Source organism: Mustela lutreola, chromosome 1, assembly GCF_030435805.1.
Source record: "Mustela lutreola isolate mMusLut2 chromosome 1, mMusLut2.pri, whole genome shotgun sequence".
Taxonomy (NCBI): Eukaryota; Metazoa; Chordata; class Mammalia; order Carnivora; family Mustelidae; genus Mustela; species Mustela lutreola.
Window position 1 is genome coordinate 63,209,098 of NC_081290.1, and position 12,276 is coordinate 63,221,373.

General features: G+C 37.1%; 1 protein-coding gene across 4 annotated transcripts in view; it reads left to right on the plus strand.

Annotated features, from left to right (window-relative positions):
- Positions 1-12,276, plus strand: part of STK32B (serine/threonine kinase 32B) — a 413,422-nt gene that overhangs the window by 33,741 nt on the left and 367,405 nt on the right. The gene's annotated exons all lie outside the window — the stretch shown is intronic.

Sequence of the window (12,276 nt, forward strand, 5' to 3'; positions counted from 1 at the left end):
TAAAGATTTTATTTATTTATTTGACAGAGATCACAAGTAGGCAGAGAGAGAGGGGGAAGTAGGCTTCCTGCCGAGCAGAGAGCCCAATGTGGGGGTCAATCCCAGGACCCTGGGATCATGACCTGAGCTGAAGGCAGAGGCTTTAACCCACTGAGCCACCCAGGCACCCCAGGAGTTCTCAATAATATTAACAGATGATTTAAGATCACAAGACATGGAGAATAAAAGGCAGTGAGATAAAATATTCAAAGTGCTGAAAAATCATATTGTCAACCAAGTATTCTGAATCCAGCAAAACTATCCTTAAAGAATGAGGGGAAAAATCAAAATAGTCCCAGAAAAGCAAAAATTGAGAGTTTGTTGCCAGCAGATCTTCCCTGAAAAACGCTAGAAGTAGTCATTCAAGGTGAAATGAAAAGACACTAAACAATAACTCTAATCTGCATGAAGAAATAGAGAACACTAGCAAAGGTAACATATAGGGAAATGAAAAGATAGCATAAATATATTTTGTTTATATCCCTTTATTTGATCCATGCTAAAACACAACTGCATAAAACAATTATAAGTCTTTTTTGGTCAACAGAAAGTGTCTAAAGAAATAATTTGTGACAATAACAGCATAAAAGGGTGAATGGATATATATATTTGAGGAAAATTTTTGTATATTTGAAATTAAAATGGTATTAATTTAAACTAGCCTGTTGTAAATTAAGATTTTGATTATAATACCCAGGGAAGCCACTAAGAAAATTGCTTTAAAGTATATGAATTCTGTAAATACACAAGATATAAAGTCAACATACAGAAATACAGTAACAGAGCGACAGAAAAAGAAATCATGGATTGATCCCATTCACCATTGTACCAAAAGCCGTAAGATACCTGGGAATAAACCTAACCAAAGAGGTGAAAGATCTGTACTCTGAAAACTATAGAACACTTAGGAAGGAAATTGTGGAAGACATAAAGAAAGGAAAAATATTCCATGCTCATGGATTGGAAGAACAAACATTGTTAAAATTTCTGTACTTTCCAAAGCAATCTATAAATTTAATGTAATCTCTATCAAAATATCAACAGCATTTTTCATAGAACTAGAGCAAACAATCTTGAAATTTGTATGAAACCACAAGAGATCCTGAATAACCAAAGCAACACTGATCAATAAGGTTGTCAAGACTTTAGTTAGAATGACCAAGAGGAAAAGAGAGCGGACTCAAATGACTAAAATTAGGAATGAAAGTGGTGGCATTCTTACTGACCTACCAGAAACAAAAGGATTATGGGGCAATACTATGAACAATTGTTTGCCACCAAATTAGAAAATTTTGGTGAGATGGACAAACTCCAGGAAACACACAAAGTATAAAACCAACTTAAGAACAAATAGAAAACCCAGACAGACTTATAACAAGCAAAAAATATTTGGTAGTAATCAAAAATCAAAATCATTTAACAAAGAAAAATCCAGGACCAGATGATTTCACTGATGAAACTACCAAACCTTTAAAGAAGAATTTACACAATCCTTCTTGAACTCTTTTTTTTAAAATAAATTAATTTATTTATTTTCAGAAAAACAGTATTCATTATTTTTTCACCACACCCAGTGCTCCATGCAATTCGTGCCCTTCATAATACCCACCACCCGGTACCCCAACCTCCCACCCCCCTGCTCTTTGAAAATTGTAAAAAGAGGGAATACTTCCTAACTTATTCTTTGGGGCGGTATTACCCTAATACTAGAGCTAGTCAAAGATACCATCAGAAGAGCAAAATACAGACCAATATTTTTTTTTCAGACCATTATCTCTTAATGAATATAGATATAGAAGTCCTTAACAAAATACTAAAAGCTGAATCCATATAAAAAGGATTATGCAGTATAATCAAGTGGGATTTGCCCAAAGAATACAAGTTTGGTTCAGTATAAGAAAATCAGTTAATGTAATATGCCATATTAATAGAATAAAAAAAAATACCACACAGTCATCTCAGTAGATACAGAAATATCATCTGACAAAACCCATAGCTGCTCATTATAAAAAAAAAAATCAGCAGACTAAAAGTAGAAAGGAACTTCTTCAATCTGGAAAGAGGTATCTATAAAAAACCCTAAAGCTAACATTATACTTAATGGTGAAAGATTGGATGTTTTCCTACTAAAATTAGAAACAGAAAAGGATATCTACTCTTGCCACTTCTTTTTTACAGATTTTATTTTTAGTTATTTCTACACCCAATGTTGGGCTCAAACTTACAACCCCAAGATCAAGAGTCGCATACTCTATTGACTGAGCCAACCAGGTGCCCCTGCTCTTACCACTTCTATTCAACATTTTTTGGAGATTGTAGCCAGGGAAATTGGGGATCCAAAAATAAATAAGCAAGTAAGTAAATAAATGACATCTCAGTTGGAAAGAAAAATGTAAACTTATCTCTATTTCCAGATGACATGATCTTATATATAGAAACCTGTGAAGAATCTTCAGTACAGCTCTTAGAGCTAATAAAAAAGTTCAGCATAGTTGTGTGTTACAAGTTGTATGATACAATATGATGCATATTAAAAAGTTTTATACACTAGCAATGAACATTCTTAAAATGAATTTTTTAAAAATTCCATTTTTAATAGCATCAAAAATATAAAAATACTTAGGAATAAATTTAATCAAAGAAGGATAAGACTTGCATACTGAACACTACAAAATATTGTTGAAGAAAATTACAGTATACCTAAATAAGTAGAAAGGCATTCTATGTTCATGGATTGGAATACACTATTGTTAAGATGGCAATAGTTCCCAAATTGATCTACAGGTTAAATGCATCCCCTATACAAAAATCCAACTTCCTCTTTGGCGGAAATGGAGAAACTGATCTCAGAGCATATGTGCCAGTGGAAGGGACTGGAATAGCCAAAAAAATATTGAAAAGGTACAAAACTGGAAGACTTGTACTTGATCATTTTAAAACCTAAAATACCTAAAAAACCTAAAACCTAAAACCTAAAAACCTAAATACCTAAAAAACCTAAAACCTAAAATACAGTAATCAAGAATGCATAATACTGGCTTAGGATGGACATATAGACCAATAGAATTGAGAATCCAGAAATAACCCCATACATCAGTGACAAACTGATTTTTGGCAAGGATGCCAAGATCATTCAATAAGAAAAATAATTGTCTTTTCAGTAAATGGTGCTAGGACCACTGAATATGCACATGCAAAAGAGTGAATTTAGGCTCCTATCTAACAGCATATGCAAAAATGAACTCAAATGGTTCAAGGACCTAAATATAAAAGCTTAAACTTCAAAACTCTTGGAGCCATAGGTATCAGTCCTCATAAGAGTTATATATAACTCTCAAAGCATAAGCAACCAAATTAAAAATAAGTCAGTCTTCATCCAAATTAAATACTTTTTTTGTGCATCAAAGTACACTATGAAAAAAGTGTAAAGATGACCCACAAACATGGAGAAAATACTTGGAGAGCATGTATTTGACACAGATCTAGTACACAGAATATATAAAGAACTCTTAAAATTCAAAATTAAAGACCACTCAATTTAAAAATGGGTAAAGGAATTGAATAGATATTTCTCTAATGTAGAGATGTACAGGGGCACCTAGGTGGCTCAGTTGGTTAAGCGTCTGCCTTTGGCTCAGGCATTCCTGGGATCAAACCCCACATTGGGGTCCCTACACAGCAGAGAGCCTGCTCCTCCTTCTCCCTCTACTGCTCCTCCTGCTTGTGCATGCATGAGCTCTCTTTCTCTCTGTCAAGTAAATGAATGAATGCATGAATAAAGAAGATGTACAAATGGTCAAAAAGCACAGAAAGAGATGTTCAAGATAATTAATCATTAGGGGAATACCGACCAAAACCACAGTAAGACACTATTTCATACCTACTATGATGGATATAACATTGATTTTTAAATTAACTTACTAATTTTTAAAAATTTGAGTATGATTGACACATAATGCTATATTAGTTTCAGATGTGCAGCTTAGTGATTTGACAAGGTTATACAATATGCTGTACTCACCACAAGTGTAGCTACCCCCATCATTTCACAATACTATTTTAATATCATTGACTATATATTCCCTATGCTGTCTGTGCCTTTTATTACTGTGACTTACTCATTCTATACCTGGAAGCCTGTATCTCCCACTTTTTTTCACCCATTTTTCCCTCCCCACTACATTCATTTTTTAAAATGTAAAGTAAAAAACACTGGCAAAACCACAGAGAATTGCAGCCCTTGTACATTGCTGGTGGGATGTAAAATTGTGCAGGTGCTATCAAAGACAGTTCAACAGTTCCTGAAGAACTTAAATTTAGAGTATGACCCTGCAGATCTACTCCTAGGTATATACCAAGAAGAACTGAAAACACATGTTCACACAAAAATGTGTACATGGGTATTATGATAGCATTGTTTTTAATAGCCAAAAGGTAGAAACCAGCCAAATGTTCATCAGCTGTTGAATGGATAAACCAAATGTGGTTTTTGCATACAATGGAATATTATTCCAGCCATGGAAAGAAGGAAGCACTGAGACATCTGAGTGGCTCAGATCGTTAAGCAGCCAACTCTTGATTTCAGCTCAGTTATGACCTCAGGGTCCTGAGAACAAGCCCTGCATTAAGCTCCATGCTCAGTGGAGAGTCTGCTTGAAGTTCTCCCTCTCCCTCTGCCCTCACCCCGCTTGTGTGCTCTCTCTCTCTGAAATAAATAAATCTTAGAAAAGAATGAAGTACTGATACATGCCACAACATAGACAAACTTTGAAAACATTGTGCTAAGTGAAACAAAGCAGTCACAAAAGGCCCCATCATGTATGATTCCATTAATTTAAACTGGAAAAAGCAAATCCATAGATATAGAAAATACATGAGTGTTTGCCTAGGGGGTGGAGAAAAGGTTGTGTAAGTGATGGGGAATCAGGAGTGACTGGTGACAGGCTTCTTCCTGGGATATTGAAATTCTCTGGATTTAGAAGTGTGGTTATACAACGTTGTGAGTGAGTATACTCAGATCCATGAACTATATACCTTAACATGATGTGTTTGTGTTGTGTGAACTGTATCTCAATAAAAGTACTGTGAAAGATCATAAAACAAGCATGATAGTTAATTTTATGTGTCAGCTTGGCTGGTTGTGGGATGCCTGGATATCTGGTTTAACATTTATTTCTGGGTGTGTCTGTGAGGTTATTTCCAGAAAAGATTATTAACCTTTGAATCAGTAGATTGAGTAAAGCACTTCGCTCTAACCAACATGGGTGGGCAACATCCAGTCAATTGAAGGTCTGAGGAGAACAGGAAGGTGGAGGTAGGGAGGATTTCCCTCTCTGCTTGGCTGCTAGAGCAGACATCAACGTGCAGGTGTTGCAGGTGTTCAGGCCTTCAGACATGGACTAGAATCTATGCCATTGACTCAGTGGCTCTCAGGCCCTCCAACTATATTATCCCCATTTCTGGGTCTCTAGCTGATAGAGAGCAGATTGTGAGATGGCTCAGACTTCATAAGTATGTGAACTAATGCTCTATATTAAATTTTATATTGATATGGATTTAGATCCCATAGATTCTCTCTCTCTCTCTCTCTCTCTCTTTTTTTTTTTTTTTGAGATCCTGATTAACACTGCCAGAACAAAGAAAAAAATCAGCAGAAACCATATATTTATTTTCTGCTCCCCATTATTTCTGAATCAACAGTGCAGTCTTAGGGCAAGTCCTTGCAATCAATTAATTCATCCAATCTGCATTTACCCCCAAGCTGCTAGCCCCTCTAGTGCAGAGGGGAATGAGACCCAGGTTCCCCTTTGAAGAGCTCACTGTTTGGCAGGTGAGACAGACACAAGCTGGGTATAATGGTATGAAGGGCAAGTACTCCTATTGGCAGCAACCAGCTTTGCTTGGGTGGGGAGGGCTTTGGGAATGAGGGGTAGGGAGAGGAGAGTCGGAAGGCATATGAATAGTGTGGTTGAGGTACATGCATCAGTGGCTGAGGGTACACTAGGAAAATGTCATCCTGACATCAGATACCACATTGGGGGTTTGATCTGTGATTTTAATACTGAGCTTAGGTGATAAGGCCTTAAGAACATTAATAGACATTGCATTCTAAAAACACAACAGGATTGTTCATTAAAATAATATGTATTATTCTAGGCCCTGGACTTGGTTTGGGTAAATGCTGGCCAGTAAAAGAGGCATCCTTTTTGATGACAGCATGATTTATAATGGGAACATGTATATGTTTCTGGATTCCTTCTTAACTAGAATGCTTACATAATTAGGGGACATATTATGATGAAATGCTATTGATCATTCAAAGTGATGTTTGTTGGTAATTTTGATGGGAGATATTTAAGATTTAAGTGACAAAGCAGGTTACAAATATGCACTAAAAAATTACTGCTGAGAATTATAGCAGTTATTTCATTGGTTGGTGGAGTTAGAAATGATGTTCACCTAAGCCCAGCAGGAGAAGAGAAATCATAAAGATCAGAGCAGAAATCAATGAAATAGAAACCAAAAAAACAATAGAACAAATCAACGAAACTAGGAGCTGGTTCTTTGAAAGAATTAATAAAATTGATAAACCCCTGGCCCGACTTATCAAAAAGAAAAGAGAAAGGACCCAAATAAATAAAATCATGAATGAAAGAGGAGAGATCACAACTAACACCAAAGAAATACAAACTATTATAAGAACATACTATGAGCAACTCTACACCAATAAATTTGACAATCTGGAAGAAATGGATGCATTCCTAGAAACATATAAACTACCACAACTGAGCCAGGAAGAAATAGAAAGCCTGAACAGACCCATAACCAGTAAGGAGATTGAAACAGTCATTAAAAATCTCCAAACAAACAAAAGCCCAGGGCCAGACGGCTTCCCGGGGGAATTCTACTAAACATTTAAAGAAGAACTAATTCCTATTCTCCTGAAACTGTTCCAAAAAATAGAAATGGAAGGAAAACTTCCAAACTCATTTTATGAGGCCAGCATCACCTTGATCCCAAAACCAGACAAGGATCCCACCAAAAAAGAGAGCTATAGACCGATATCCTTGATGAACACAGATGCGAAAATACTCAACAAAATACTAGCCAATAGGATTCAACAGTATTAAAAAGATTATTCACCACGACCAAGTGGGATTTATTCCAGGGCTGCAAGGTTGGTTCAACATCCGCAAATCAGTCAATGTGATACAACACATCAATAAAAGAAAGAACAAGAACCATATGATACTCTCAATAGATGCTGAAAAAGCATTTGACAAAGTACAGCATCCCTTCCTGATCAAAACTCTTCAAAGTGTAGGGATAGAGGGCACATACCTCAATATCATCAAACCCATCTATGAAAAACCCACCACAAATATCATTCTCAATGGAGAAAAACTGAAAGCTTTTCCGCTAAGGTCAGGAACACGGCAGGGATGTCCATTATCACCACTGCTATTCAACATCGTACTAGAGGTCCTAGCCTCAGCAATCAGACAACAAAAGGAAGTTAAAGGCATCCAAATCGGCAAAGAAGAAGTCAAATTATCACTCTTCGCAGATGATATGATACTATATGTGGAAAACCCAAAAGACTCCACTCCAAAACTGCTAGAACTTATACAGGAATTCAGTAAAGTGTCAGGATATAAAATCAATGCACAGAAATCAGTTGCATTTCTCTACACCAACAGCAAGACAGAAGAAAGAGATATTAAGGAGTCAATCCCATTTACAATTGCATCCAAAACCATAAGATACCTAGGAATAAACCTAACCAAAGAGACACAGAATCTATACTCAGAAAACTATAAAGTACTCATGAAAGAAATTGAGGAAGACACAAAGAAATGGAAAAATGTTCCATGCTCCTGGATTGGAAGAATAAATATTGTGAAAATCTATGCTACCTAAAGCAATCTACACATTTAATGCAATTCCTATCAAAGTGCCATCCATCTTTTTCAAAGAAATGGAACAAATAATGCTAAAATTTATATGGAACCAGAAAAGACCTCGAATAGCCAAAGGGATATTGAAAAAGAAAGCCAACGTTGGTGGCATCACAATTCCGGACTTCAGGCTCTATTACAAAGCTGTCATCATCAAGACACCATGGTACTGGCACAAAAACAGACACATAGATCAATGGAACAGAATAGAGAGCCCAGAAATAGACCCTCAAATCTATGGTCAACTAATCTTCGACAAAGCAGGAAAGAATGTCCAATGGAAAAAAGACAGCCTTTTCAATAAATGGTGCTGGGAAAATTGGACAACCACATGCAGAAAAATGAAATTGGACCATTCCCTTACACCACACACAAAAATAGACTCAAAATGGATGAAGGACCTCAATGTACGAAAGGAATCCATCAAAATCCTTGAGGAGAACACAGGCAGCAACCTCTTCGACCTCTGCCGCAGCAACATCTTCCTAGGAACAACGCAAAAGGCAAGGGAAGCAAGGGAAAAAATGAACTACTGGGATTTCATCAAGATCAAAAGCTTTTGCACAGCAAAGGAAACAGTTAACAAAATCAAAAGACAACTGACAGAATGGGAGAAGATATTTGCAAACGACATATCAGATAAAGGACTAGTGTCCAGAATCTATAAAGAACTTAGCAAACTCAACACCCAAAGAACAAATAATCCAATCAAGAAATGGGCAGAGGACATGAACAGACATTTCTGCAAAGAAGACATCCAGATGGCCAACAGACACATGAAAAAGTGCTCCATATCACTCGGCATCAGGGAAATACAAATCAAAACCACAATGAGATATCACCTCACACCAGTCAGAATGGCTAAAATCAACAAGTCAGGAAATGACAGATGCTGGCGAGGATGCGGAGAAAGGGGAACCCTCCTACACTGTTGGTGGGAATGCAAGCTGGTGCAGCCACTCTGGAAAACAGCATGGAGGTTCCTCAAAATGTTGAAAATAGAACTGCCCTATGACCCAGCAATTGCACTATTGGGTATTTACCCTAAAGATACAAATGTAGTGATCCAAAGGGGCACATGCACCCGAATGTTTATAGCAGCAATGTCCACAATAGCCAAACTATGGAAAGAACCTAGATGTCCATCAACAGATGAATGGATCAAGAAGATGTGGTATATATACACAATGGAATACTATGCAGCCATCAAAAGAAATGAAATCTTGCCATTTGCAACAACATGGATGGAACTAGAGTGTATCATGCTTAGCGAAATAAGTCAAGCAGAGAAAGACAACTATCATATGATCTCCCTGATATGAGGAAGTGGTGATACAACATGGAGGCTTAAGTGGGTAGAAGAAGAATAAATGAAACAAGATGGGATTGGGAGGGAGACAAGCCATAAGTGACTCTTAATCTCACAAAACAAACTGAGGGTTGCCGGGTGGAGGGGGTTTGGGAGAAGGGGGTGGGATTATGGACATTGGGGAGGGTATGTGATTTGGTGAGTGCTGTGAAGTGTGTAAACCTGGTGATTCACAGACCTGTACCCCTGGGGATAAAAATATATGTTTATAAAAAATAAAAAATTAAAAAAAAAAAAACCTGGTGATTCACAGACCTGTACCCCCTGGGGATAAAAATATATGTTTATAAAAAATTAAAAATTAATTAAAAAAAAGGAAAAAAAAGAAATGATGTTCATTTCATTGTCTTTTCTGCACTTTTCTACAATTCTCTCAGTAAGAAAACAGTTTCTGCAACATGTGCAGTAACATGTTGGTTAATTCACCTTAGAATTCTTCTAAGAAAGCTAAACCTTTGGATCTATACTCGAACAATCTTTTATCATGGGCCAAATTAATCCCAAAGAAAAGAGAGAGGACCCAAATTAATAAAATTATGAATGAAAAGGGAGAGGTCATGACTAACACCAAGGAAATAGAAACAATCTTCAGAAATTATTATCAACAGTTATATGCCAATAAGTTAAACAACCTAGACAAAATAGATGCATTCCTGGAAACCTATAAACTTCCAAAACTGAATCAGGAAGAAATTCACAACCTGAATAGACCAGTATCTAGTAATGAGATTGAAACAGTGATCAAAAACCTCCCAAAAAACAAGAGTCCAGGACCTGACAGATTCCCTGGAGAATTCTACCAAACATTCAAAGAAGAAATAATACCTATTCTCCTGAAGCTGTTTCAAAAGATAGAAACAGAAGGAAAACTTCCAGACTCTTTTTATGAAGCCAGCTTATTCTGATCCCCAAACCAGGCAAAGATCCCACCAAAAAGAATAATTTCAGACTAATATCCCTGATGAATATGGATGCCAAGATTCTCAACAAGATCTTAGCTAATAGGATCCAACAGTACATTAAAAAGATTGTCCACCATGATGAAGTGGGATTTATCCATGGGATGCAAGGGTGGTTCAACATTTGCAAATCAATCAACATAATAGAACAAATCAATAAAAGAAGAGTGAAGAACCACATGGTTCTCTCAATTGATGCAGAAAAAGCATTTGACAAGACACAGCATCCATTCCTGATTAAAACAATTCAAAGTATAGGGATAGAGGGAACATTCCTCAACTTCATAAAATCTATCTATGAAAAACCCACAGCGAATATCATCTTCAATGGGGAAAAGCTGACAGCCTTCCCTTTGAGACCAGGAACACGACAAGGATGTCCACTCTTGCCATTGTTGTTCAACATAGTACTAGAAGTCCTAGCAATAGCAATCAGACAACAAAGAGAAATAAAATGTACTCAAATTGGCAATGAAGAAGTCAAACTCTCTCTTCTCAGATGACATGATACTTTATATAGAAAACCCAAAAGACTCCACCCCCAAACTACTAGAACTCATACAGCAATTCAGAAATGTGGCAGGATACAAAATTAATGTACAGAAATCAGTTGCTTTCTTATACACTAACAATGAAAATACAGAAAGGGAAATTAGAGAATAGATTCCATCTACTATAGCACCAAGAACCACAAGATACCTGAGAATAAACCTAACCAAAGAGGTGAAGGATCTGTACTTGAACTACAGAACTCTTAAGAAAGAAACTAAAGAAGAAACAAAAAGATGGAAGAGCATTCCATGCACATGGATCAGAAGAATGAACATGATCAAAATGTCTATACTGTCTAGAGCCATCTATACTTTCAATGCCATCCCGATCAAAATTCCACCAGCATTTTTCAAAGAGCTAGAATAATCCTAAAATTTGTATGGAACTAGAAGAGACCCCAAATTGTTAAGGAAGTGTTGAAAAAAGAAAACAAAACTGTGGGCATCATATTGCCTGATTTCAAGCTTTACTACAAAGCTATGGTCACCAAGACAGCATGGTACTGGCAAAAAAATCAGACACATAGACCAGTGGAACAGAGTCGAGAGCCCAGATATGGACCCTCAACTCTATGGTCAAATAATCTTCTACAAAGCAGGATCTTTTAGAATTTTCAGATAGCTGGTATGAAGGATAAAGAGAGTACAGTCTTAGCACTTCAGAATTTTGGCACTTTCCTGTAAAAATAATAATAAAACATCCTCTCCCTTCTCAGCATGGTTAGTTGTTTGTGATGCTGGAGGAACCAGCGGGTGATCAGAATTTCTGCATACCCACTGTTGAGAGTGACCACGTTATCCAAGAAAATTGATCTGCAGGTTTCCTTCACTCCAGATGGCACTTTGACAACAAAGATAAAACATTCACACTGTCACAGCACACATCCTGCTCAATTAGACTCCCTCATCTCACCCTGGATCTGTTGAAGGGGCTACTTTATTTTTAGACTTTCATTTTGAATTTGAGAAGCGCCCCCCCCCCCCAATCAAGCTATATGCCTGAGTGGTGTTTTATTGTGTGGTAGCTTTTAGAAACTTGAAGTCTTTGGCACTTACTGAAGCCTGCTGAGAGCACCCTGAGGTTTACCTGAGAGTGTGGGAAGAGGGAGGGTGGAGGACACATGTATCAGCCCATAGGCAAGAATCCAACTCCTTTTGCAGATGGGCTCTTCTGTGCTCCTGCATAAAATGCCTGGGTGACTGCCAGTGGGCAGAAAAATAGCAAATATTAGCACTCTTAGCAACTGAAATGACTTCCACGATGTTAGTCTTTTGTAAAAGGAGAGGGACTAACATTTACTGAGTTCCTGCTAATTGCTGGGCACATTGCATGTGGAAGCTCATTCAACCATCACAGTGACCCTACAAGATGTTTTTATTCCCACTTTACAGAAGTTGAG